Source organism: Grampus griseus (assembly GCF_964374135.1).
Source record: "Grampus griseus genome assembly, chromosome: 4".
Classification (NCBI taxonomy): Eukaryota; Metazoa; Chordata; class Mammalia; order Artiodactyla; family Delphinidae; genus Grampus; species Grampus griseus.
Window position 1 is genome coordinate 120048090 of NC_138997.1, and position 27960 is coordinate 120076049.

A 27960-nucleotide genomic window follows, 5' to 3' on the forward strand; every position below is an offset into this window, starting at 1 on the left:
AGCTTTTTTTGGTTTACAATCTGTGTAGATTACAGCATAATTCTTTGAGAAAAAAGTGTATGCAGGTGAAGGTGAGAATTAGATTTTGTATTTTAAGAATAAGTGTGAACTTATAAGACATCCAGGTATATATATCAAGTAATTAATTAGGTAGTATACAAGTCAGGAGTGATAGGGAGAAGTCATTAACATTTAGCTGTTACATAAAACACAGAATTAGATGGACTCACCTAGGGAATTGAAGAGCAAAAGGGGCTTAAGGGAGGTGCAGAACTGCAGATTACAGTAGAGAGAGTTTTTTCTTTAAGTTTGTTCTGAAAGGTAACTATTAAAAAGAGCTGTAGCTAAAAGGAGATATAATGCAAAGGGAGAATTTATTTTCTCTTGTTTCATGGTGGAAGACACCAAAGCACAACAGTGTGTGAAGGGATTGATGAGGTAGCATGAGTGAAATCGATACTCTACAGAGTATTATAGAGGAAATTACAGATAAGTCCCCAAAATAGCAGAAGGTAATGGGATATAGAAATGCCCAAGAATTTTAAAGCGGGGGCAAATTGTTCATTGCAATAGGAAGGAGGGCAGAACTTGTTTGCTGGCAGTAAGATGAGATGTTGGTTGCTCATGATTTGTCTTTTCTCACTGAAATATAAGATAATGCCACTGTTTGAGTGGAAGAGTAGAGGACATGTAATGGTTGAGGAGAGAGGAAATGTGAACCAGTTGCTTTGGAGAGCCAGGAAGCAAACAGGAGGGAATTGTGTAGCATTACTGGGCAGTGTTCGCTGATACGACATTTCTGGTGATTAATGTAAAGTGAGGCTGGTCAACATTCAGCGTTGCTGTTTTGTTGTTTTTCGTAGGTGTTTACCTACTTACAAGCATACCTAGAGAAGGAAGTCAATTGGGTTTTCTCCAGGGATAAGACTGAAGGAGGGAGAGAAAAACAAAGGAATTAAAATGCTCACAAGATTCATATTTGATAATAAACATAGATTAGGAACTCCAAATGGGGTAAAGAGAGAAATTAGGACTTGAGCGGATTGGATTTACTGAGTAGACAAACTGAAGAAGTTTAAATCAATGGACCTTTAGTCATGTAACCGATATTCCTTTTCTGACTACCGCAGTCATGATAGATAACGCTGGGCCGTTACCAGGAAATGCTATAACTACTTTTTACGTGACTTCTGCCAAGATTTATTTTAAATTAAAAGCCTATTTTTTCTTTTGTAATTTAGAGGTCATGGAGTTACAATGAGGACTTAGCTAGCATAACATTCAAAGATTATGGAAACCTCTTCTATATCCCAGCACGAAAGGCCCAGCATTTGAGGGCACACTTCATCAGTACAAACAGAAAATGCATTCGTTAGAGCACACACAGGAGCCTCATTCACAGCCTAGCACTCGGCACTGGGCACAGCACCATCTGTAAATCTGAACAACACCTTTCAGGTCATAAGGACACAGCCCTCCATACAGGACACGAGCCGCCTCAAAATAAAATACAACTGCATCTGAGAACCATGAAGCTTGTCTATTGTATTCCTGCCAATGTTAGAGATAGATATTGATACAGAATGTACGTAGGATTTGAGTGATGGATGGGCTTAGATAAGAGGAAAGACAAATTAATTAACTTGTCAAATCCTGCTTCTCAGAGAGTAAGCATGCAATAGATCCTTGCATAATTAGTTATTGATTCCCAGTAGTTCTAAACATCTGTTTTCTTGCTTATCTTGATGTTCCCATTTGTGTTTTCAGAGGAACTCATGAATTAGAAATAATTTTTGCAACGGTGGCAAATGGAGGGCAATGTACATTTGTAATATTGAATAATTCATCTTACTCTTAAAATTGTGTATGTGTATGTGCTGAAAACACATTGATGAAGTGTATCACCATTTTTTTATTGTCAATAAGATAACTTTGAGGAATAGAATTGGAAGTAGGTCTACTTTTATAACATCTTTAATGACATTTAATTGAATATATAAAAAGAGCTTTATGTAAATATTTTGGCATTTTAATGATGTTATATCGTGTCTTTTATTTTTTATTATTTATAAATCTCTTTATTTTATTTTTTAAACATCTTAATTGAAGTATAATTGTTTTAAAATGTTGTGTTTCTGCTGTATAACAAAGTGTATCAGCTATATGTATACATATATCCCAATATCCCCTCCCTCTTGCGTCTCCCTCCCACCCTCCCTATCCCACCTCTCTAGGTGGTCACATAGCACCGAGCTGATCTACCTGTGCTATGCAGCTGCTTCCCACTATCTATTTTACATTTGTTAGTGTATATATGTCAACTATATTCTCTCACTTCGTCCCAGTTTATACTTCCCCCTCCCCATGTCCTCAAGTCCATTCTCTGCATCTGCATCTTTATTCCTGTTCTGCCCCTAGGTTCATTAGAACCATTTTTTAAAGATTCTATATATATATGTGTGTTAGCATACGGTATTTGTTTTTATCTTTCTGACTTACTTCACTCTGTATCACAGACTCTAGATCCATCCACCTCACTACAAATAACTCAATTTTGTTTCTTTTTATGGCTGAGTAATATTTCATTGTATACATGTGCCACATCTTCTTTATCCATTCATCTGTTGATGGACACTTAGATTGCTTCCATGTCCTGGCTATTGTAAATAGAGCTGTGATGAACATTGTGGTACATGACTCTTTTTGAATTATGGTTTTCTCAGTGTATATGCCCAGTAGTGGGATGGCTGGGTAGTATGGTAGTTCTATTTTTAGGTTTTTTAGGAACCTCCATACTGTTCTCCATAGTGGCTGTATCAATTTACATTCCCACCAACAGTGCAAGAGGGTTCCCTTTTCTCCACACCCTCTCCAGCATTTATTGTTTGTAGATTTTTTGATGATGGCCATTCTGATCAGTGTGAGGTGATACCTCATTGTGGTTTTGATTTGCATTTCTCTAATGATTAGTGAGGTTGAACATCCTTTCATGTGTTTGTTGACAATCTGTATATCTTCTCTGGGGAAATATCAATTTAGGTCTTCCACCCATTTTTGGATTGGGTTATTTGTTTTTTTGATATTGAGCTGCATGCGCTGCTTTCTATATTTTGGAGATTAATCCTTTGTCATTTGCTTCATTTGAAAATATTTTCTCCCATTCTGAGGGTTGTCTTTTCATCTTGTTTACGGTTTCCTTTGGTATGCAAAAGCTTTTAAGTTTCATTAGGTCCGATTTGTTTATTTTTATTTCCATTTCTTCAGGAAGTGGGTCAAAAAGGATCTTGCTGTGATTTATGTCATACAGTGTTCTAAGTTTTCCTCTAAGAGTTTTATAGTGTCTGGCCTTACATTTAGGCCTTTAATCCATTTTGAGTTTATTTTTCTGTATGGTGTTAGGAAGTGTTCTAATTTCATTCTTTTACCTGTAGCTCTCCAGTTTTCCCAGCACCACTTACTAAAGAAGTGTCTTTTCTCCATTGTATATTACTGCCTCCTTTATCTAAGTTAAGGTTACCATATGTGCGTGGGTTTATCTCTGGGCTTTCTACCCTTTTCCATTGACGTATATTTCTGTTTTTGTGCCAGTACCATACTGTCTTGATTACTGTAGCTCTGTAGTATAGTCTGAAGTCAGGGAGCCTGATTCCTCCAGCTCCGTTTTTCTTTCTCAAGATTTCGTTGGCTATTTGGGATCTTTTGTGTTTTCATACAAATTGTAAAATTGTTTGTTCTAGTTCTGTGAAAAATAGCATTGGTAGTTTGATAGGGATTGCATTGAATCTGTAGATTACTTTCGGTAGTAGAATCATTTTCACAATGTTGATTCTTCCAATCCAAGAACATGGTATATCTCTCCATCTGTTTGTATCATCTTTAATTTCTCTCATCAGTGTCTTATAATTTTCTGCATACAAATGTTTTGTCGCCTTACGTAGGTTTATTTCTAGGTATTTTATTTTTTGTTGCAATGGTAAATGGGAGTGTTTTCTTAATTTCTCTTTCAGATTTTTCATCATTACTGTATAAAAATTCAAGAGTTTTCTGTGCATTAATTATGTATCCTGCTACCTTAACAAATTCATTTGATTAGCTCTAGCAGTTTTCTTGTAGCATCTTTAGGATTCTCTGTGTATAGTATCATATCATCTGATAAGAGTGACACTTTTAATTTTTCTTTTCCAATTTGGATTCCTTTAATTTTATTTTCTTCTCTGATTGCTGTTGCTAAAATCCTAAACTATGTTGAATAGTAGTGGTGAGAGTGGGCAACCTTGTCTTGTTCCTGATCTTAGAGGAAGTGGTTTCACTTTTTCATCATTGACAACGATGTTGGCTGTGGATTTGTCATATATAGCCTTTATTATGTTGAGGTAAATTGCCTCTGTGCCTACTTTCTGGAGAGCTTTTATCATAAACGGGTGTTAAATTTTGTTGAAAGCTTTTTCTGCATCTATTGAGATTATTGTATGGTTTTTATCCTTCAATTTGTTAATATGGTGTATCACATTGATTGATTTGCAAATTGAAGAATCTTTGTATTCCTGGGATAAACCCCACTTGATCATGGTGTATGATCCTTTTAATGTGCTACTGAATTCTGTTTGCTAGTATTTTGTTGAGGTTTTTGTATCTATGTTCATCAGTGATATTGGCCTGTAGTTTTCTTTTTTTGTGATATCTTTGTCTGGTTTTGGTATCTGGGTGATGATAGCCTTATAGAATGAGTTTGATGGTGTTCCTCCTTCTGCTATATTTTGGAAGAGTTTGAGAAGGATAGTTGTTAGCTGTTCTCTACATGTTTGATAGAATTAGCCTGTGAAACCATCTGGGCCTGGGCTTTTGTTTGTTGGAATATTTTTAATCACAGTCTCAATTTCAGTGGTTGTGATTGATCTGTTTATATTTTCTTTTTCTTCCTGGTTCAGTCTCGGAAGATTGTGCTTTCCTAAGAATTTGTCCATTTTTTTCAGGTTGTCCATTTTATTGGCATATAGTTGCTTGTAGTAATCGCTCATGATCCTTTGTATTTCTGCAGTGTCAGTTGTTACTTCTTCTTTTTCATTTCTAACTCTATTGATTTGAGTCTTCTCCCCTATTTTCTTGATGAGTCTGGCTAATAGTTTATCAATTTTATCTTCTCAAAGAACCAGGTTTTATTTTTATTGATCTTTGCTATTGTTTCCTTCATTTCTTTTTCATTTATTTATGATCTGATGTTTATGACTTCTTTCCTTCTGCTAACTTTTGGTATTTTTGTTCTTCTTTCTCTAGTTGCTTTAGGTGTAAGGTTAGGTTGTTTCTTTAAGATATTTCTTGTTTCTTGAGGTAGGATTGTATTGCTATAAACCTCCCTCTTAGAACTGCTTTTGCTGCCTCCCATAGGTTTTGGGTCATTGTATTTTCATTGTCATTTCTTTCTAGGTATTTTTTGATTTCCTCTGATTTCTTCAGTGATCTCTTGGTTATTTAGTAGTGTATTGTTTAGCCTCCATGTATTTGTATTTTTACAGATTTTTTTCCTGTAATTGATATCTAGTCTCATAGCATTGTGGTATGAAAAGATACTTGATACAATTTCAGTTTTCTTAATTTTACCAAGGCTTGATTTGTGACCCAAGATATGATCTATTCTGGAGAATGTACCATGTGCACTTGAAGCAAAAGTGTGTCCTTTTGTTTTTGAATTGAATGTCCTATAAATATCAATTAAGTCGATCTGGTTTAATATGTCATTTAAAGCTTGTATTTCCTGACTTATTTTGGATGATCTGTCCATTGGTGAAAGTGGGGTGTTAAAGTCCCCTACTATGATTTTGTTATGTCAATTTCCTCTTTTATGGCTGTTAGCATTTGCCTTATGTATTGAGGTGCTCCTATGTTGGGTGCGTAAATATTTCCAGTTGTTATATTTTCTTCTTTGATTGATCCTTTTATCATTATGTAGTGTCCTTCTTTGCCTCCTGTAATAATCTTTATTTTAAAGTCTATTTTGTCTGATATGAGAATTGCTACTCCAGCTTTCTTTTGATTTCCATTTGCATGGAATATCTTTTTCCATCCCCTCACTTTCAATCTGTATGTGTCCCTAGGTCTGAAGTTGGTCTCTTGTAGACATCATATATACATGTCTTGTTTCTGTAACCATTCAAATTTTTGGTTGGAGCATTTAATCCATTTACATTTAAGGTAATTATCGATATGAATGTTCCTATTACCATTTTCTTAATTGTTTTGGATTTGTTAATGTAGGTCTTTTCCTTCTCTTGCGTTTGCTGCCTAGAGAAGTTTCTTTAGCATTTGTTGTAAAGCTGGTTTGGTGGTGCTGAATTCTCTTAACTTTTGCTTGTCTGTAAAGATTTTAATTTCTCTGTCAAATCTGAATGAGATCCTTGCTGGGTAGAGTAATCTTAGTTGTAGGTTTTTCCCTTTCATCACTTTAAATACGTCCTGCCACTCCTTTCTGACTTGCAGAGTTTCTGCTGATGTATCAGCTATTAACCTTATGGGGATTCCCTTATATGTTATTTTTTGCTTTTCCCTTGCTGATTTTAATATTTTTTCTTTGTATTTTATTTTTGATAGTTTGATTAATATGTGTTTTGTTGTGTTTCTCCTTGGATTTTTGCTGTATGGGATTCTCTGCGCTTCTTAGACTTGATTGACTATTTCCTTTCCCATGTTCAGGAAGTTTTCAACTATAATCTCTTCAACTATTTTCTCAGACCCTTTCTTTTTATCTTCTTCTTCTGGGACCCCTATAATTTGAATGTTGTGCATTTAATGTTGTCCCAGAGGTCTCTGAGACTGTCCTCAATTCTTTTCATTCTTTTTTCTATATTCTGCTCTGTGGTAATTATTTCCACTATTTTATCTTCCAAGTCACTTATCTGTTCTTCTCCCTCAGTTATTCTGCTATTGATTCCTTGTAAAGAATTTTTAATTTCATTTATTGTGTTGTTCATCATTGTTTGTTTGCTCTTTAGTTCTTGTAGGTCCTTGTTAAATATTTTTTGTATTTTCTCCTTTCTATTTTCAAAATTTTGGATCATCCTTACTATCATTATTCTGAATACTTTTTCAGGTAACCTGCCTATTTCCTCTTCTTTTGTTTGGTCTAGTGGGTTTTTACCTTGTTCTTTCATCTGAGGCATATTTCTCTGTCTTCTCATTTTGTTTAACTTACTGTGTTTGGGGTCTCCTTTTTTCAGGCTGCAGGTTCGTACTTCCTGTTGATTTTTGTGTCTGTCCCCAGTGTGTGGGGTTGTTTCAGTGGCTTGTGTAGGCTTCCTGGTGGAGGGGACTGGTGCCTGTGTTCTGGTGGATGGGGCTGGAAGATGTCCTTCTGGTGGGCAGGGCCACATCCAATGGTGCATTTTGGGGTGTCTGTGAACTTAGTATGACTTTAGGCAGCCTCTCTGCTAATGGTTGGGGTTGTGTTCCTGTCTTGCTAGTTGTTTGGCATGGGGCATCCAGCCCTGGAACTTGCTGGCCGTTGGGTGGATTGGGGTCTTAGTGTTGAGACGGAGATCTCTGGGACAGCTCTTACTGATTGATATTACTTGGTTCCGGGAGGTCTCTGGTGGTCCAATGTGCTGGACTCGGCTCTCCCACCTTGGAGACTCAGGCCTGACCCGGCCGGAGCAGCAAGACCCTGCCAGCCACACAGCTCAGGAGAAAAGGAAGAAAAAAAGGAAAAAATAAAATGAAATAATAAAATTTTAAAAAATTAAAAAAATATTTAAAAAAAGAAGGGAGCAACCAAACCATTAAACAAATCCATCAATGATAACAAGCACTAAAAACTAAACTAAGATAAACATAAAAATCAGAAACAAATCAGTTGCAGAAAGCAAACCCCAAGTCTACATTTACTCCCAAAGTCCACAGCCTTAATTTTGGAAACATTCGTTGTCTAATCAGATATTCACAGATACAGGGTTCATCAAGTTGATTGTGGGGATTTCATCTGCTACTCCTGAGGCTGCATGGAGAAATTTCCCTTTCTTTTTTTTGTTCACAGAACTCCTGGGGTTCAGCTTTGGTTTTTGCCCCGCCTCTGTGCTTAAGTCACCCTCAGGAGTGTGTTCCCCACCCAGATAAAAGGGGGTTAATGCAGAGGCTGATTAGAGCTCTCTTGCTCACTCAGCCTGGGGAGAGGGAGGCCCTGTATGGTAGTCATAACTGAAATGAGGGGTGAGCCTGTGGTGGCAGAGGCCAGCATGACACTGCAACAGCCTGAGGCGCACCATGTGTTCTTCCAGGGAATTTGTCCCTGGATCTCGGGACCCTGGCAGTGGTGTGCCGCACATGTTCCCACGGTGGGTGTCAGTAGTGACCTGTGTTTGCACACAGGATTCTTGGTGGTGGCAACAGCTGCATTAGCATTTCATGCCCATCTCTGTGATCCGAGCTGATAGCTGTGGCTCATGCCTGTCTCTGGAGCTCATTTAGGCAGTGCTCTGAATCCCCTCTCCTCATGCATCCCAAGTCAATGGTCTCTTGCCTCTTTGGCAGATCCACACTTTTCCCTGACTCCCTCCCGGCTAGTTGTGGCACACTAGCCCCTTTCAGACTGTCTTCACAAAGACAACCCCAGTCCTCACCCTGGGATCTGACCTCCGAAGCCTGAGCCGCAGCTCCCAGCCCCCACCCACCCTGGCGGGTGAGCAGACAAGCCTCTCAGGATGATGAGTGCTGGTCAGCACTGACCCTCTGTGTGGGAATCTCTCCGCTTTGCCCTCTGAACCCCTGTTACTGCGCTCTCCTCCGTGGTTCTGAGGCTTCCCCTCACCACCCCCCCGTTCCCACCAGTGCAGGGGCTTCCTAGTGTGTGGAAACTTTTCCTCCTTCACAGCTCCCTCCCAGAGGTGCAGGTCTCGTCCCTATTCTTTTGTCTCTGTTTTTTCTTTTTTCTTTTGCCCTACCCAGGTACGTAGGGAGCTTCTTGCCTTTTGGGAAGTCTGAGGTCTTCTGCCAGCGTTCAGTAGATGTTCTATAGGAGTTGTTCCACATGTAGATGTATTTTTGATATATTTGTGGGGAGGAAGGTGATCTCCACGTCTTACTCCTCTGCCATCTTGAAGGTCTCTCTATCATGCCTTTTAACAGATCATTTTAATAATGTAAAAGGAATGATAATTAAAAGTACAAATAAAATAATCATCATTATATAATTTTTTCATTTACTTAAATTTGCATTTTTATAAAATATATTCATAGTTGAACTATTGAACACATTTTATTTTTAAACCTTCATGTCATGACAGAATAGCATTTATGATAGAAATAAAATACAGAAGTGCAATTCAAGGGGAAAAAAAGCTTAAGTGAAGAAATGAGATAATCTATAAAGAGCAAGACCTACATAAAATTTGTGCACTGAATCAATAATCAAGTTTATGAGAATGTATGTGAGTTCCCATGTGGACTTGTGCCATGGGCCCTGCAAATGTTAGGGGCCAGCCCAAGTTCCATTTTCCTCAGAATGTTGATGGGGTCAGTTATCTACAGGAAGATGACCTGGTCTCTTTGGCCCCAGAGCTGTCTACAGAACAAATTAAGATCCAGAGCTAAAGAGTTTTTAGCATTAAATATATAAATCCTGAAAATAGCATATTTAATTCTTTGCCTAAGTCAATGATTTTTATCTATAATTATTAATGTTTCAGGGAGAAGACCATAGTTTGAGAAGGGAAAGAGTAGAACATAAGTCTAATAAGAGAGAGTAGCTTCCTAACAGAGAGGAATCCAATGGTAGGCAGAAGCAAATGCACACAGAGAATCCTAACCCTAAGATTTTTGTTGAGATCACTAAATAAAACGACAAACCACACACACACATGCCCCTCTACAACCAGTTAACTGACTGTATTTGAATGTAGAATCTGGTATATTCTTAAGGTTTGAGGTTGGCGACTCCTATCACAAGTATGGAACACTGAGAGTTCGAGTAGGGGAAATAAGACATTTTGAAGGCTTATGAACAAGAAAAGGAAATGATTAAATGTGCCCTTTAGAAGCATCATTCTGGCAAGTATGTGCAGGACAAATTAGAACCAGAGCAATTATGAATTAAAAGAGCTTCAAATAACTATTACAACCCATGAGGTAATGAGAAGCTGCATAAGGGCCAATGCAGTGAGGACAGAAGAAACATTAACTTCAGAAATAGAAGTGACAGGATATACTAGGTGATTCATGTAGCAGAGGAGGTGGGGATGACATACCACTCCAAATTGCGAACAAGAATAACTGTAAAAATTGTTCTCTAAAGCAGTCAAATTCTGAAAAGGGATAACAAACGCTGACAAAGAACAATGATTTCAGTTTTTGAACATGTTTTGTTTGAGATGCCGTGGGCCCCTTCGAGGAACCCAGCAGACTGTTGTTAATATGATTCTTGACCTCATAAAAAAGACAAAAGCTAAAGATACAGTTTGACAGTCACACATATGCAGAAGATAATTTGCAAAACAGAAAACACAAATGAGTAACACACACAGAAAATAATATACTTTTGTAATAATTGAAATTCTTCTTAAAATAATTGGATACCCTATCTTCACTTTCCAATAAAAAAAATGTGTTTGTGTGTGTTTGTGTCCACTTGCATGTATGCTTTGTTTTTCCAGAGACATTCAGTACTAGTAAAAATACAGTGAAACAACCTTGTAATAAATATAGGTAGTTTGTTTTCCAAAAAGATATTCTAAAAATTTACATCCTGTCCAACTCCTTGCTGGAATTATTTTATAGATGTGTGATTCTAACTTGTCTATCAATGTCTATTACCAATTTATCTCTTGGGAGTTAATGTATTCCGTTAAGTTATTGAATTTTTATCCAATTTTAATTTTCATTATAAATATATCTTTGGGTATATTATATGTATTCACATACACACACATGTAGTATATATTTCATGTAATCAAATCTATCATTATTTTCCTTTATGATATTTTAAATTTCTTTATAACTACTTTTTTTTTGCAAGTGCCTAAATTTGCCTTTTTGAATAAAATACTCACCCTAGGTAGAAATTTTAAGAACATTTCTCTATTTATTTTCTCCTATTCTTTTTTTTTTTCTTTTTGAACTTGGTAATTCACCTAGATTTAAATTTGGTGTTTTGTGTGGGTTAAGGATCAAAATTTATTATTTTCATCTACTTTCACTAAACTGTTAGTTCAGACTGTAAAGTGTTCACCTAAACTTCCTCTAATATGTCAAATTTCATTCATAGATTCTCTAACCTTTCATTTATTTATTCAATCAACAAATATTTACTAAGTGTGTATTATGTATCAGTTAATATTCTAAAAAGTAGGAATACAGCAGTGCAGAAAATATACTTCAATGTGTACAATCATTCATCTTTCATTTTATTGTATAGAAATGGTCAAGAAGAAGAAGGACAAGGAAAAGTTAAAACTTTAGCCTTTTGTGTATGATAGTGCTTTTATAGAGGAAAGACAAAGTAGGAAAGGAAATAAAAAAGGGTAGATAAGTGGGTTCAAGAGAGAATAAGGGTAGAGAAGTTGAAATCGTTGGTTATGAGTAACTCTTACAAGAAACGTATGCATGTGCTCACAGGGAATTCTGCAGAGGTTTTGGGAGGAATAACAGATAACGCACGCAAGAATAACTGTTAGTGCAAATATAAGAGGCAGATTGATAGAGCTGTGTTCTTGGAGAGGTGAGAAGATTTAATCCAGGTAGAGTTTCTGGCTTTGCCAAGAACATATTCACCAATGAGATAAGGGAAAAAGGAAGAATATGTTGTTACTAAGCTCTTCAGATCAATTTTGTTTTCTCAGTGATAGGCACCAAAGCCCACATTTTTAGAGTGGTTTGTTAATTTTCATTACTGTGGCAGTAATCAACCATTACAGTGACTTAATGGATTATTCCAAACTACAATGAAAGCTAAGGATTCCTAAAACTTTCTGATAATTACATATTAAAATCTCTAGTAAAAGAAAAACTATATTTCAGAATTAACGTTTGATTAAGTAAATCAGAGCTTGCATTTTTTTTTTAATCCAACCAAACCAGTCCAGTGATTCAGAGCTCATTGTATTTGTATTACATTTTTGGGGAGGAAAGTGCACTTTCTGTGTGCTAGGTGCTGTGTCAAAAGCTGACATTGAGAAATACTGTTAAGCCTTAAAATAATACAATGGAGTAATTAGTACTATTATTTCTATTTTATTAATGAGAAAGTTAAACTAAAGAGATCATGTAATCTATATGCACAAACACACAGCTAATATGGTTTAAAGCTATGGTTTAAACTTCACTAGTCCAGAGCCTCTGCTCTTAATCATTATATTTCCTAACTCCATTACAAACATTTTATCATTCTAAACAGAGCAATGTCTATATAATAACATGGCAGTGAATTCTAAGAAAGTACTGGGATTTTGTGGAATCATAAATATATGTGGCTTAGGTCATCCAAGGAAATAAGATATGCATGAAGAGAAATCTGCATTTATCTCACATTGTGAGAATGAAGCTGAATGTTTATCTTTTAAAATCTATATTTCAATTTATTGGAATTATAAGAATACATTTTATGAAAATTATGTTATATCTATAATACAAAGCAGAGAGATATTTGACATAATTGACCTCGTGTAGTAACTTTGGTTAGAAATGACATTGTGTCTCTTACTAGTGTAAGACAGTCAGTGAAAGTTCTTTTTTAATTTTTTCTCCAAAAGCTCAGTTTTATTCTTGATTCTGAAGGCATTTCTCCTTGAAGTTCTCTCCCATGGGGTTTGCTGGGTCAACAAAGTTCTGGTCACGATAGCTGCAAATAATATTTTCAAATTTCAAAGTACTGAACCAAACCCTATGGCAGCCTTTTTTTAAAAATTTTTTATTGAAGTATACTTCAATATACTTGATTTACAGTGTTGTGTTAGTTTCAGGTATACAGCAAAGTGATTCAGTTATACATATATATATATATATATATTCATTCCTTTTTAGATTCTTTTCTCATATAGGTTATCACAGAATATTGAATAGAGTTCCCTGTGCTATACAGTAGGTCCTTGTTGGTTATCTATCTTATATATAGTAGTGTGTACATGTTCATCCCAAGCTCCTGATTTATTCCTCCCCCACCTTTGTCCTTTGGTAACCATAAGTTTGTTTTCTTAGTCTGTGAGTCTGTTTCTGTTTTGTAAATAAGTTCATTTGTATCTTTTTTTAAAATTTGATTCCACATATGAGTGGTATCACATATTTGTCTTTCTCTTTCTGACTTACTTCACTTAGTATGATAATCTCTAGGTCCATCCATGCTGCTGCAAATGGCATTATCTTATTCTTTTTTGATGACTGAGTAATATTCAATTTATATATGTACCACATCTTCTTTATCCATTCCTCTGTTGATGGAAGTTTAGGTTGCTTCCATGTCTTGGCTATCGTAAATAGTGCTGTAATGAGCACTGGGGTGCATGTATCCTTTCAGATTATGGTTTTCTCGGGATATATGCCCAGGAGTGGGATTGCTGAGTCATATGGAACTTCCATACTGTTCTCCATAGTGGTTGTACCAATTTACATTCCCACCAACAGGGTAGGAGGATTCCCCTTTCTTCCACACCATCTCCAGCATTATTGTTTGTAGACTTTTTGATGATGGCCATTCTGACTGGTGTGAGGTGGTACCTCATTATAGTTTTGATTTGCATTTCTCTAATGATTAGTGATGTTGAGCATCTTTTCATGTGCTCTTTGGCTATCTGTATGTCTTCTTTAGACAAATGTCTATCTATCTAGATCTTCTGCCCATTTTTTGATTGGGTTGTATTTTTTGACCTAGAGCTACATGAGATGTTTGTATATTTTGGAGATTAATCCTTTATAGGTCACTTTGCAAATATTTTCTCCCATTCTGTGTGTTGTTTTTTTGTTTTTGTTTTGTTGATGTTTTCCTTTGCTGTGCAGAGGCTTTTAAGTTTAATTATGTTCCATTTGTTTATTCTCGTTTTTGTTTTCATTATTTTAGGAGGTGGGTCAGAAAAGATATTACTGTGATATATGTCAAAGAGAGCAAACACAATTTAATATTTGACTTTAAATATTTCAGATTGGTTTGTTGATAGGCATGTACCAACAAAAATACACACATAGCTATAGCATGTTTGCAATGTTATAAATAAAGAGATGTCATATTGTGTACAACCCCTATCCTAAAAGCCTTTAGCCTCTATAACACTTACCAAAAAATGCAGCCCAAGATGACTGTAGAGGCACTACAACTACAGTGTTGTTCACTTCCATTAAAACATTTCTTACTGGGGCTTCCCTGGTGGCGAGTGGTTGAAAGTCGGCCTGCCGATGCAGGGGACACGGGTTCGTGCCCCGGTCCAGGAAGATCCCACATGCCACGGAGCGGCTGGGCCCATGAGCCATGGCCGCTGAACCTGTGCGTCTGGAGCCTGTGCTCCGCAACGGGAGAGACCACAACAGTGAGAGGCCCGCATACCGCAAAAAGAAACAAAACAAAAAAACATTTCTCACTGAAGTGAAAATGACCAATTACATATAGAGTAAAGTGAAAGAAAATAGGCACTTATGTTTAGCCCTGAAAAGTGAAATTAATGTGGCTGAACCAGGTAAACTAACTCTGCTGAAGGAAAAAGTTAAGAAAGAGTGAAGAAAATATGAGATTTTTAAAATATACAATATTTGGCACACTGTATTTTTAAAATATCAGGTAGATTTCATTATTCTCTCTTAGAAGCTGTCCTAAAATATTGTAATAAATTATTCAGTTTTAGACAAAGAAAATGATATTTATTATAGTTTAAGTCATGTTTTACCTTATTTCCTGAGTAGAAGCCTTTAACATTTAACTTTGTTCTATTTAGAATTAATTATCTCCTAAGCCAACATTCTACTGATTATACCCTAAACTTTTAGCAAGCATCACATATGGCAAAAGACAAATATTCTTTTTATTTGTCCTAATTTTTAAACATAATTTGCCACCTATGCTGAAATAAGCACATTTGAGAAACTATAAACTACATCTGGAAAGATACTATTAAATAATGCCACTTATAACAAATGTTACTCTTCAGTTGAGACTTCTCAGCACCCCGAAGGAATCAGTCCCTAGTGGCAACACAGCCTCTTGAGGTTGCTTCCCTGCTCTTTTGTTACTGATCGTGTTGCCTGCCGGTAGTTCCTACTTTGAGAAAATTTATCTTCCTCTTGAATATTTATTCAATCATACCTTGTTGTAGTATGGACCTTAGACCATGAGGAAGCAGTGAATAATGACAAACTCCCCTGGGTCCTGACAGATGGTATTTGGCTTTGCTACCAGCACTGAACCTCAGCATGTGCAAAACAAAGCAACAAAGTGCAGAGGAAATGTCATCTGCATTAAGAGGCTATGCGACCATTTGCAGACAAGAAGTGCGCTAAATCCTGGATTTTAACAGGTATATATTTTCAGCTAAAAACTAAGTTTTCAACAGGAAACGTGAAAAGAAAAGCTAAATATGTGTATTGCTGATTTCAGCTGCTAGACTGACGCATATTAAGGTAGAAGACACATAATTGCAGGCATGATTTTTAATATATAAAATATTACAAATAAGCCATAAATTTATTTTAATATACAATAAATAACCTATTAATATGTTTTTGAAGTATGCATCACAGGCACTATTTTTATCTTATCACACATTCAAAACTCAACAAAACAATGTACTGTTGACATACAGTCAATTGACAGTAAATTGTAAACACTTGAAATTATATTCTAAAATATGACTTACAATAGAGCATACATTTATAAGCAACAGGTGGATAAATGTCTTTATACTGATGTGGTCATTTCAGTTACAAACTTGAATTAACTTTCAAACAAATAACATTGGATCTTTTTCCTTTAATATTCTGTTCTCACTTCAATTACTTCTCAATCATTTTATCCTATGGGAATTATTGCAATAGTATTTTCACTTAATTCCCAGGTCACTGTTTTTCTTTCTCCAGTTCATTCTTCATATTTTCATCAGAATTTTCCTCTCTAACACAGATCTGATTTTGTCATTTACCTTCTTCATTATCCCCTATGCTTCTCAACTCCTTAGAAAATAGACCTCAAATTCCTTAGCAAATAATTTGAGACCTTTCATAATTTGAATCTAATTAATTTTTTCTAGTATCACAGACAATTATTGCCTCAAATATTGTATTTAAACTGCCCTTAGTCTCCTGAAGATACTGTGCTTTTTCACGTCTCTACTATTGCTCATCCCATTATTTAATCCTTCCCACCTTGCTCAGCCTAAAGATGTCTTATTCCTGATTCAACTTTGCATTGAAATGTGACATCCAGCACAAATATTTCCCTGGCATTTAGAATCAAACTCCTGTCTGCTGTACTTTGATTGAAATGCCCTGCATTTTAGCCTCTGCTTTGGTTTGGTTTTTTAATTGTCCCCTCATCCATAGGCATGTAGGTTTACACATAGGAACCCACAAACAAATAAAAACACTAGATTATGATATTCTTTAGCAAAGAAACTTAGTTTTACTTTTCTTATTCTGTCCCCAGAACCAAGCATAGTTCTCAGCCATGTCTCTTGAGATGCATATATTTGAATCACTTGAATAGAGAACAGAGGATGGAGGGACACAGGAGTCATAGAAAAGCAGAAGCAACTTTGTGCTAATTTTTTACCATTCACTTCTATTATTCTTTTAATAAAAATAATATGAAATTTTAAAAATAGAACTAATTATAAGTTAAGAATTTTGATTCAACTATGTAAATATTTTTGATCTTTGATTTAATAAAACTACATAGCCTCAGATATAAAATGAATGTTTTCTAAATTCAGAAATATAAACTTTACTTTCTGGTATGGAAAAAAAGTTATTTATTTCTGCATCTTTATTTGTCTATGACATCTTTGAAAAAATATCTCCATAATACTTTGGAAAATAGTATCTATACTATGTAGCCAACCAAATAGCATCATTTTATTTGAATAATAGACCCATGAAAATTCATATACATCTCATTCCAGAGAGGAAAGGTTACATTATAATCTTATTAAAGATTTTCATTAAGCCAGATATTTTAAAATTAAAAGAAGAGCTGGAAGCAAGGCATGGCCTTTTATATTTAAATGCCATCACAGACATATTACACTTTTAGTCTTGAAGTGCTTCATTGGGCTACTATATCTTTTCTTCTTTTTTCAATTGGTATTCAAAATATTTTATCTTTGCAATAAAATCATGAATATTGCATCATAAACCCTTTTAGCCGTATATCGTATTTGAATAGTCTTAAGGAAGCATCTGTTGCATTTATCAATTAGCATACCTGCTTATTAAAAAACTGAAAAAAATTAACTGCCTGATATAGAAGCATAATATTTACAATGGGCTCAGTCCTATGCTTAGTATTCAGAGCTTCTAGTTCAAGTCTGGATTCCAACTACCATTATTATCTTTGTTTCTTCTCAGGCTTTCTTTATGCTTCAGAATGTAACAAACAGATTTCAGAATCTGTGGTCATATTTTAGCAGAATAAATATTTTAGACTCTTTCTAAAACCCTTATTTAAGCTCTCTCTTAAGGAATTTAGGTTCACATTTATACTATAATTTTTTTCAGTGTAAATAGAGAAATCGAACAAACCTAATAGTATCTAACAGTCTCTGTAAAATTTCCCATTTCTAGCCAATAACTAAAATTCATCTTGTTATAATAAAACTGATAGATAAATCATAAAAATGCTTAAATTGTACAGAATCATTAGGAAAAACCATCTCCTTTTATAAATGAAGAAACTGAGTTACAGGCAACATAAATGACTCTCCCAGAATCCTATATCTATAATCAAACTTTTAACCTTTTGCCCGTATCTCCCATAGTTGGACTCACATGGCAAACACCAACCCAGGATATTCCAAGAATCTATCTTTTCTTATTGTCCATAGGGACACTTATAAATTTCTGTAGATAATCTTACAACTGTGACAACTGATTACACTCTAAAGCCATGACTGCACAACTCCAAGGGATACATTATAATTTTCCTGCAACAGTTCTTTAGTAGCTCCCTTCCCCATACAGTATAAGGATAACACAGTCTCCTCTTCTGAACAATCGTCCTACCCCTTCCTCATCTTATTATCTTGTCTTTATATCTGACTGATGTAAGAGAAATAATTTAAGCATTCACACCATGAAATGGGGTATTGGACTTGGTTGAGCAATCATGTAAGTTCCTTGTGAATCAGGTGAATATTTGAGGTTTGTTTTCAATCCTTGTTAATACAGGGCTCATTGAACTTTCACTAAAGGCTAGATTAACCCTACTACCAAGGTGGTGCCCCTGCTTGAGTCTCTACTGAATATCACAATCCTTCAGTGAGAACTCTCCATTTGTGCTAGATGGAATTTTAGAGCCTGCTAGGTATATATCAGCTGTTTCATATCCCTTGTCATTCTCTTCCTGCCCTCTGTAATTTAACCCTAGGCTTGTGTGACAATAGTCAATATTTTACTCTAGAGGTTTCCTGAGCTCCTTCTCTGCCTAGCTTCTTCCTCTCCAGTGCTCTTTCCCCCCAGATTCAGCTGACTCAGCATCCTGGAACTATCCCTTGTTCCTTAACTCTACAAAATCACTTGGCTCTGTTTGGTTTCATCTGTGCAGCATGTTTTGGAAAGTCACAGTGATTGTAGGGTTAACCTTATTGTTTTCTGTTAATGTAGGAATCACTGTCCTGCTCTGCCTTTTGTCCTTTTTCTGAAAAGAGACATTTTGTATATTTTGTCTAGCTTTCCATGTGTTTACTCTGGGGTTTTAGTCCCTTACTCATGCCTGGAAGTAGAAGCCCTCACTTGAATTGTAGTTATTGTCAATTCCATAGACATACAGCTGACTGCAGAGTGGGAATATATTAAATAATGTGTTAAAACTTTCTAAACGGAAGTTCAGAAATCACACCAGTATTTTTTAATACTTTGTGTATTCCAAACAATGACACTAACCCAGTATCATTCTGTCTAGATGATATGATAAGTGATGGATTCTCCATTTAAGATAGGCATTTACTTCCTTGAATAAACTCTAACAGCTCCAACAGGCACTGCTCCTCTAACTGGGGCATTATACTTGGTTTCCCCTTGACTACTCTCAATAAGTTTGACTTTTCTCCTAGGTCTTGCTGCCCTAATTTTGTACCTCTATTTAAAATTCATCACTGATTTAATTAACCTCAAATACCACTCATAATCCAGCTGTCAGAGCCAAGAACTGAGTAGCACCTGGGAATACAAAACAAAGCAAAGCAGACAGTGCAGCAGAGCATTAAAAGGAGTGGAATGACGAATGGGGAATACCTCTGGGAATAGAGAATTACTGTAAGAGAACAACGGTTTGGTGTTTTACCTGCTCAAAAGCACTTTGCATGATCAAATTCCACGTGTTCGGATACTCTGGGAAATGCAGGCAGCTCTGTCTGCTGTTCGTATCAAGTTGCTCAGTGTCTTAAAGGTAATTAGGCAAGTTGGATTGCATTGTTTTTCAGCACATATTGTGCAGAAACACAGTGATAATGAGGCAATTTTATGTAAGCTCTAGCCTTTAAACTATGTTCAACTTTTTTTCTGAAAGAATACCCTAAACTTCAAACCATGACTCTATCAGTAATTATTATGGTTTCATGAGACATAGAAGAATGAAAAAAATTGCCCCAGGTTCAAAGAGAAATTTGAAAATAGACATTGAATTTTAATTAACAAGGCCATTAGCATTTTTTAAAAACTGTATGTAATATTTGGAGTTTATAAAGTGCTAATATAAAACCATATTAATGCAGCATAAGTGTGTGGTTCTTATCTGCCAGAATGAAAAAATGCTGTTTGGCACCACACAACAAAACTGCTTACCAGCCATCAGCCAATTATGGAAAATAAAAATATTGACTATACAATAGTATTTTAGTGAGGAATTAGTGTTCTAATAGGATAAATTATTTTCTAAAGTGCTGTGCTGCTCTTCACATAAAGCATATCCAGACATAATTGACTTCCAGTAGCAACCATATAGCACAATAGTTAAGGGCACTTACTCTGTCATTTACTTGGTGTGTGACTTTCAGCACATTATTTACATGTGTGACTCAGTTTCCTGTTCTGTAAAAAAAAAAAAGTAAATTATTTATAATGCTATCTAATGCATAAGGTTGTCCAGAGAAGTTAAATTAGTTAATCTGTATAAAATGCTTAGAAAAGCACCAGGTAAAGAGTAAGTACTGTTGAGTATTTACTATAATTATTATAGTTATTATTATTATCACTGCCATTGTTTTGTTACTATTATTGTCATTCCAATGAAGAATAAACCAATTTTCATTCTGTACATGTTAATTATTAATGGTCAGATTTTATTAATAATTTATTAATTATAAATGGCTAATAGAAACAAGGATATTTTCACAGATGTTACTTTATTAACATCTTCCAGATTCCCTGTGAAGTAGTTACAGACTTAAATACAAATAGAAATGTACTAAGTATTTACATACTTTAAAAATGTTTGCTTACTCTAATTCTCCTAATAACCCATGATGTGTGAAATATATTAATTTTTATTATCAAATGAGGACTCTGAGTTTAATAAAACTAAGGAAGCTGATAGAAAGCATAAATAATCATGACTGCACATCTGACTATTGCCTTCACTTAGAGGACAGTAAATTCTCAGGAATATGCAGAGATCCTGGTCTTCAAAAGGTAATGACACTATGACACCAGGTTGCCCTTTCTCTGCAATGGAAAAGGAGAAAGTGCTGAGAAACAAAACAGTGAAAAATGGAAATATAAAAAAAAATCTATAATTCAATGTATTTTTCTTAGTGCCAGATGTATTTCAGAAGCTTTTTTTTCGGATTTCAAAAAGGTAAAATTTACATAAAATATGTATACCCTCAGAAGGGAATGGGAAGAAAAAGTGTAAAATAATGATTATATATAGGTTCACTAGAATTCAATTCAGATTGTATAGCCAAAGTTTGTCACTTCCAAAAAAACTGTTTACTTGCAGAGCTTTTTAGATTCTAAAATAATAGACAATAATAATTTACTTGATTTTACTCACCGTATCCATTGAGTTGATTTTCTAATTAGGAGTGTTTGTTCTTTGCCTTAGTCATTCACTTTCAGAAAAATTCTTATAACTATATACTTCACCTATGATATAGAATGCATTTCATGGCCTTTATATATTCAGTCTCCTTAAAAATATAAAAACCAACTTTTTTGTCCTCATTATCCCTAGATCTCACTAACTGATTTACAAAGCCAGATTAGGATGTTAAAATACCATAAAGAGGGCTTCCCTGGTGGCACAGTGATTGAGAGTCCGCCTGCCGATGCAGAGGACATGGGTTCGTGCCCCGGTCCGGGAGGATCCCACATGCCGCGGAGCGGCTAGGCCCGTGAGCCATGGCTGCTGAGCCTGCGCTTCTGGAGCCTGTGCTCCGCAACGGGAGAGGCCACAACGGTGAGAGGCCCACGTACCGCAAAAAAAATACCATAAAGAATGAAAATGACAGGCACTGACATCTATTAATCACCTATCATATTCTTATCTACGTATTTATTTATGTTTTTTCCTTGAATGATGACATTCCATATAGAAGTTCTAAAACTTAAGTTCCCTTTGTTCTCCATTTGGATATAGGCACTCTGGGGAATTTGCAAACATCCTGAAAGAGCATGACAAACGTGAAGTTTTACAAAGCAAGGTTTTCTTAGCTCAAATCAGATCCTCAAAATGACCCATAAACCAAATTATAAATTTAAATTTCAAATTTCACAAATTAAATTTTCTGATAAGGATTTTTATTCCAGAAGTACATTATTAGTGCACTCCGCAGAGTATTTATAAGATTAAAATTATGGGAAGCAGGATATACTCTGTGCATCTGATCCCCATTCCCTTCTGGTGGCTTGTCCTGGATGCTTGCAATCTGTATCAGTACACTTGGAGAGGAACAGGGAACAACGTATAATCCATGCATGCAGCACAATGAACTCCTACTCATTTTACCTGAAGTTGAAGTTAGGTCCAATTGTGGTCATTGTTCATTTGGTAAAAATTACTTGGTCCTACATTTTACAAAAATCACGCTAGGACTAAAGAAGTTTTTTTCTGCCAATTTGCTCTTTTTTTATGGTAGAGAAAGTAAATAGGGTTTCCCAGGTTAACATTCCTTATATGTTCCCAGATGTCATGTATATGAAAATAGAATATAAACATTCCTTCTCTGAGGGTTTTATTTTGGCAGCTTTCTTTCTAGTATTCTTATTGAATACTTGCCCTTACACAGGGTTCTTATTTAAATATGATCTAAGTAAATACTGTGTCTTAACTTTGTCAATTCTCAGTGCATTCAACATTCTCCTGAGAGCAGCCAGGCACAAAGTGAGTTTTGAAGACAGGAGCTTTGGTCTCTGGTCAAGACCATTGAAAATGCAACATAAAATAAGAATGAGCTCCCAAGATTCTGTGTACAGGAGTGATTTTCATTCACAGGAGAAAATACTGCATTTATATGCATTAAGTAAAACAGAACAATTAAGTAAAATGCTGGTTAGGAAGCACCAAATAAGCACTGGCATATATGATACATTGAGGATCAGTAATGGAAGCATTTAATATCATTCAGTATAAATTTCAAATTCCTCCCATACTCAAAAGATTTTTCAGTGTTCAGGGACCATGCCCTCCTCTATGCTCATATAGAGAGAAATTCATCCCTGGATACTCAGTAAATAACAATGAAAAATGTCTCTGTTGGGAGGATATGAAAACTATTTCTTTCTTATTTTTATGCCTATAATTCTAGCTTTAAGCTAGAATTTTAAAGCAACAGCATACTATTACTAAAAACACTGTGATAAGAAGCTCACACAAAATTATTTCTTAAATCTTTTTCAAAAATATACTCTAGGGCTTCCCTGGTGGCGCAGTGGTTGAGAGTCTGCCTGCCGATGCCGGGGACACAGGTTCGTGCCCCGGTCTGGGAAGATCCCACATGCCGCGGAGCGGCTGGGCCCGTGAGCCATGGCCGCTGAGCCTGCGTGTCCGGAGCCTGTGCTCCGCAACGGGAGAGGCCACAACAGGGAGAGGCCCGCGTACCGCAAAAAAAAAAAAAAAAAAAAATTAAAAAAAAAATACTCTAAATACTTCAAGAAAACCGTATTGTCTTAATGTTTCCTTCTTTTCTGTTTGTAGTCTGGAGGCACTATGAAGAATGAATGCCTGAAAATAAATACGTTAAAATATAAAAAAGAGCTGTTTCAGGCTACCATTTGAATAATCATGGTCATTAAGTGTAGGTATAAAATATGAAGTAATAAAATCTTATTTTAATAGTGTCTATACAATTTAAATAGAGTTTTAAAAATATCTGAATAGCTGGCTCTAATTAAGCCACATATAGAAATATTTGCAAGAATTAAAGAGACAGAACCTAACATATACATGAAGCTTCCTAAAGTTTGCCCAGATCTATGGATAAGAGCTTAGAAGCATGAGAAAAGCACAGAAGTGCTTTGTGATTTTCATCACATGAAAATCATGCACTATAAGCATGACTTATTGTTGATGTTGATCTTGATCATCTGACTAAAGTAGTGCTTTACAGGTTTCTCCTGTAAATACTCTTTTCAAGGAGCTCCTTCTGCACAGACCAAACTTAAAGAGTGAGGAGTCTTGTTCCACTACCTTAAGAGTGGACTATCTACTTGCTATTTGGAATTATTCTGTATGAGAAATTTGTATCATTTCTCCTATTTATTTATATTTCATGTATTTATTTATATTAGTATGGACTCATAAATATTTATTTTATACTTTGGATTATAATGCAATACTACATACCGTGGGGTTTTTTTGTGATTGTTTGTTTGTTTTTTGTTCAAATTGTTCCAGGTTTGGCCATTGGGAGCTGTTTCAATTGGCTCCCATATCCCTTTGACAGACATTCCATTGTGGGGTGGGCTGTTTGTTTGTTGTTGTTGTTGTTTTCCTAACAACAATTTATTAGAATACACCAGATTGTTAGTTTGCTGTTGGAAAAAAATTGAACCATACAGCACTGTTTGTTTTGCAGGGTTTTAAAATATAGTGATGTCATATATATCACTTGCTGGGTAAAACGAAGTCATCTTCTCCTTATAGAATGCCTCTCTGGGAACTGTATCGTTTAGAAAGAACTTCAGAAACTCATTAACCTTTGAGTTCAAAGTTAGGAAATGACCTGAGCTTTAAGCAATATCTTATGTGGACAATGGAAAATTGGAAACTTATTTGGGCTACCATTTTCAGTGGTGTTCTCTACATTTTCTCCTTTTTTTTTTTTTTTTTTACATCTTTATTGGACTATAATTGCTTTACAATGGTGTGTTAGTTTCTGCTTTATAACAAAGTGAATCAGTTATACATATACATATGTCCCCATATCTCTTCCCTCTTGAGTCTCCCTCCCTCCCACCGTCCCTATCCCACCCCTCTATGTGGTCACAAAGCACCGAGATGATGTCCCTGTGCTATGCGGCTGCTTCCCACTAGCTATCTGTTTTACGTTTGGTAGTGTATATATGTTGTTTGTTGTTTTTATTTTTGAACACTTCCTTGTTTTCTGGTACCACAAGATGCTCCAAGTTCATTCTGAGTATTTCCTGCCCTTGTAATTGTGTATATATTAATCCCTTCAAAATAGTTTATGCCTTTCCATAAAACTAACTTAAAACCTATACTGCAGTATAAAATCTATATATACAAAACTAAGTAATTGCTGTTTGGCTTCTTGTGTCATTAAAACAACTATATCAAATGAAAGATTTTTATTTGTGATATCCCACTTGTTTTGTTTTTTTTTTGCGGTACGCTGGCCTCTCACTGTTGTGGTCTCTCCTATTGCGGAGCACAGGCTCAGTGGCCATGGCTCACAGGCCCAGCCGCTCCGTGGCATGTGGGATCCTCCCAGACCGGGGCACGAACCCGTGTCCCCTGCATTGGCAGGCGGACTCTCAACCACTGCACCACCAGGGAAGCCCTATCCCACTTGTTTTTAACAGAGTAACACAGTGTTACCAAATCTGTAATAGTTTTTTAAAGAAAAGTCATAAAAATATTTATGAAAATGCCAATAAGCTGAGTTTTAGCAGATAATGTATACAGTCATATCATCATCTGATATTTGAAACTAATTTTAAGATAATATGCAATTACCTTTATTGCTGCATTGTGCAGTTTGGCCTTATATATTTCCTCTTTCCTTACCTTAAAACAAAGTCAGATGATACAGCAAATTTCAAAGGCACTAAGTGTTCATTAGATACTCTCAGTCATCTTTAGATATCAGTTTTTTTAAAAAAAAACTTAAGTACTACTGTTCCATCTAAGTATCACTACTGTAAGCATTAAGCGAATCTAATGGCATCCACACACATATATGCATATATATACATGCGTATATAATATAATGCATTGACAAAATTAAAACTTTCAAAGGCCACTCGTCATGTCAATGATGGGTATGTTTGATAAACGTGTGTGCGTGGGGAAAGGAGTCTGAAAGAAGGCATAAGGAAACTTTGGTGCACTCTGGCTCTCTGACATGACAGGGAGACCTCATTAACAATGAATGACCATCATAGGGAACAGCGGCTCTAGGAATAATGTCACATCTATTAGCTAAACCTGGTCTCACCCATTTACCCTCGTGGAAAGCATTATAACCTGGCAATAATAAAGTCCTTTGTAAAGTTAAAGAACTGTTCTACTAACCTCTTTGGGCCTAAACACTTTGGCTCTAATATTTCTACAAAAGAGTATCCAGTGAAGGCTGAGGAGTACATTGCCCACCTTCAGAAGAAAAGTGAGTCTCAGCAGACAAAATTAATTAAGTGCAATTACTAAAATATTTATTGGTTGCTTAATATATTCCAGACCTGGTAGCAAGCAGTGAGGATATAATGATATTGATAAAAAATATCCCCAGTGGTGGTTTATAGTTAAATGGTATCTTCAGCTTGAGAATCAGCCCCAGTGCAATATCCAAAAACTGCCTAGAAGAGCAGAGAGTTAAATGGTGTTGGAAATACAAATACAGTGTGCATTGGTCTCTGTAAGAGGTACAGTGGCAATGCAGAAGTGAGTGGCTCTTGTGCAAGTAACATACATCCTGATTCCAGCAGTCTTGACTAGTTCTTCAGAAGAACAAAGTGTATGTGCTCACCAATGTCACCTGGTGAGTCCCCAGCAGCACTGTGGAATGGAGGCCCAGTGCTGAGGGCAGTGGGGTAGCCAGAGTTCCCAGTCCTCCAGGGGAATCAGTGGTCTGGGTAGAGGTGGAAATGACACAAACCCTTGCTCAAGGGCAATATCACGTGGATTGGTAGCAAAGTGGGAATGGCAATGGAAAGAACTGCTCCGACATCTTTGTGAGTACATGTAATACAAGCTACTAGAGAAAGGAGGGAAACAAAAAAGTTGGCTACTCCTCAAGTCACACTGGTGCGGAGTTAAACCATTTGTGAGATTTCTGTGAAAATTGTATATCCTTAAGCTGATAGCCCTGGGGAGAAAAATAAAGACAATTAACACACAAAGTTGTATCACATGGAAAATTTACACAGAAAATGTATAAAATCTACCAAAATTTAAGTAAACATGGTTTAATGTACAATTGCTTTGAAATAATTGTCAGTATGAAAATACTATTGTAAAGTGGAAATGGAATCACAGACATCCATACACATTTTATATGAAATATCAAGAAAGCTGTCTGAATTAATCCTGGGTTCCCTTGATGGAAACATCTTTTTATTATATTATTTTATTAACTTGCTGCAGGATGATACTTATATAACTAAACCTTTCAATAGTTCCCTCATCTGAGTCAGTCTTTGGAATTTAATATTATTAATGCCATGCAGTTGATCCCAGTATTTAGTCTTTAGAGAGAAGAAACTGTCCCTGGGTCAAGGAAAGGTGTTAAATAGTAATTCGTTTTGGCAGGGAAATCTGTATCCACATGCCCACGACTTTTCCACTGGGGCCCTGCTATCACGATGACCTCTATCTCCTTCAGCAGCATTTCAAATGTGCAGCACTGCTGGCTGGCGACATGTATCTTGTGAAGTTCCCATAAATTGCTTTTGCTTCCTGGGGAAATACTACTTGTTCACATCAGTTTTCAAGGTTGTTAAGAAGGAAAATACTTTCTTTTCCAGGGCCTATATGAGGCACTCTGCATTGTGCCTTTCTTTAGCAGATGACATTACTCATTCTTTTTTTTTTAAATAATTGACATGAACTGCCAAGTAATACTTTGTTCTTAATTATGCCCCAAAGAGGGATAATTGGCACAAATTTAAAATTGTTTTACATAAAATGGTAACCTCAATATTGACTGAAAACTAACTTAAACTAATTGCTCTAAGTTCAAAGCACTAAAGCAGCAGGGAAGAAACCTTGCCTTTTAAGTTGACGCCATGTATTTGTGCTTATAAAATTGACTTTAAAATACTGGAAAATTTTAAGATCTGTCTTACGATAATCACATTAATTTCATAACTTAAGGTTTTCTTTTACTACTAATTTTGTTTGTAAGCTAAAGATTTAACCATATCTGCATAATTATTAGAAAATCTTAAAATCACTAAAATTATTACATTTTCCCCATTTTATATTTTTAAAATTAATTTTTATTGGAGTATAGTTGATTTACAATGTTTTATTAGTTTCTGCTGTACAGCAAAGTGACTCAGTTATACATATACATATATCTACTCTTTTTTAGATTCTTCTCCTATATAGGTCATCACAGAGTACTGAGTAGAGTTCCCTATGATATACAGTAGGTTCTTATTAGTTATCTATTT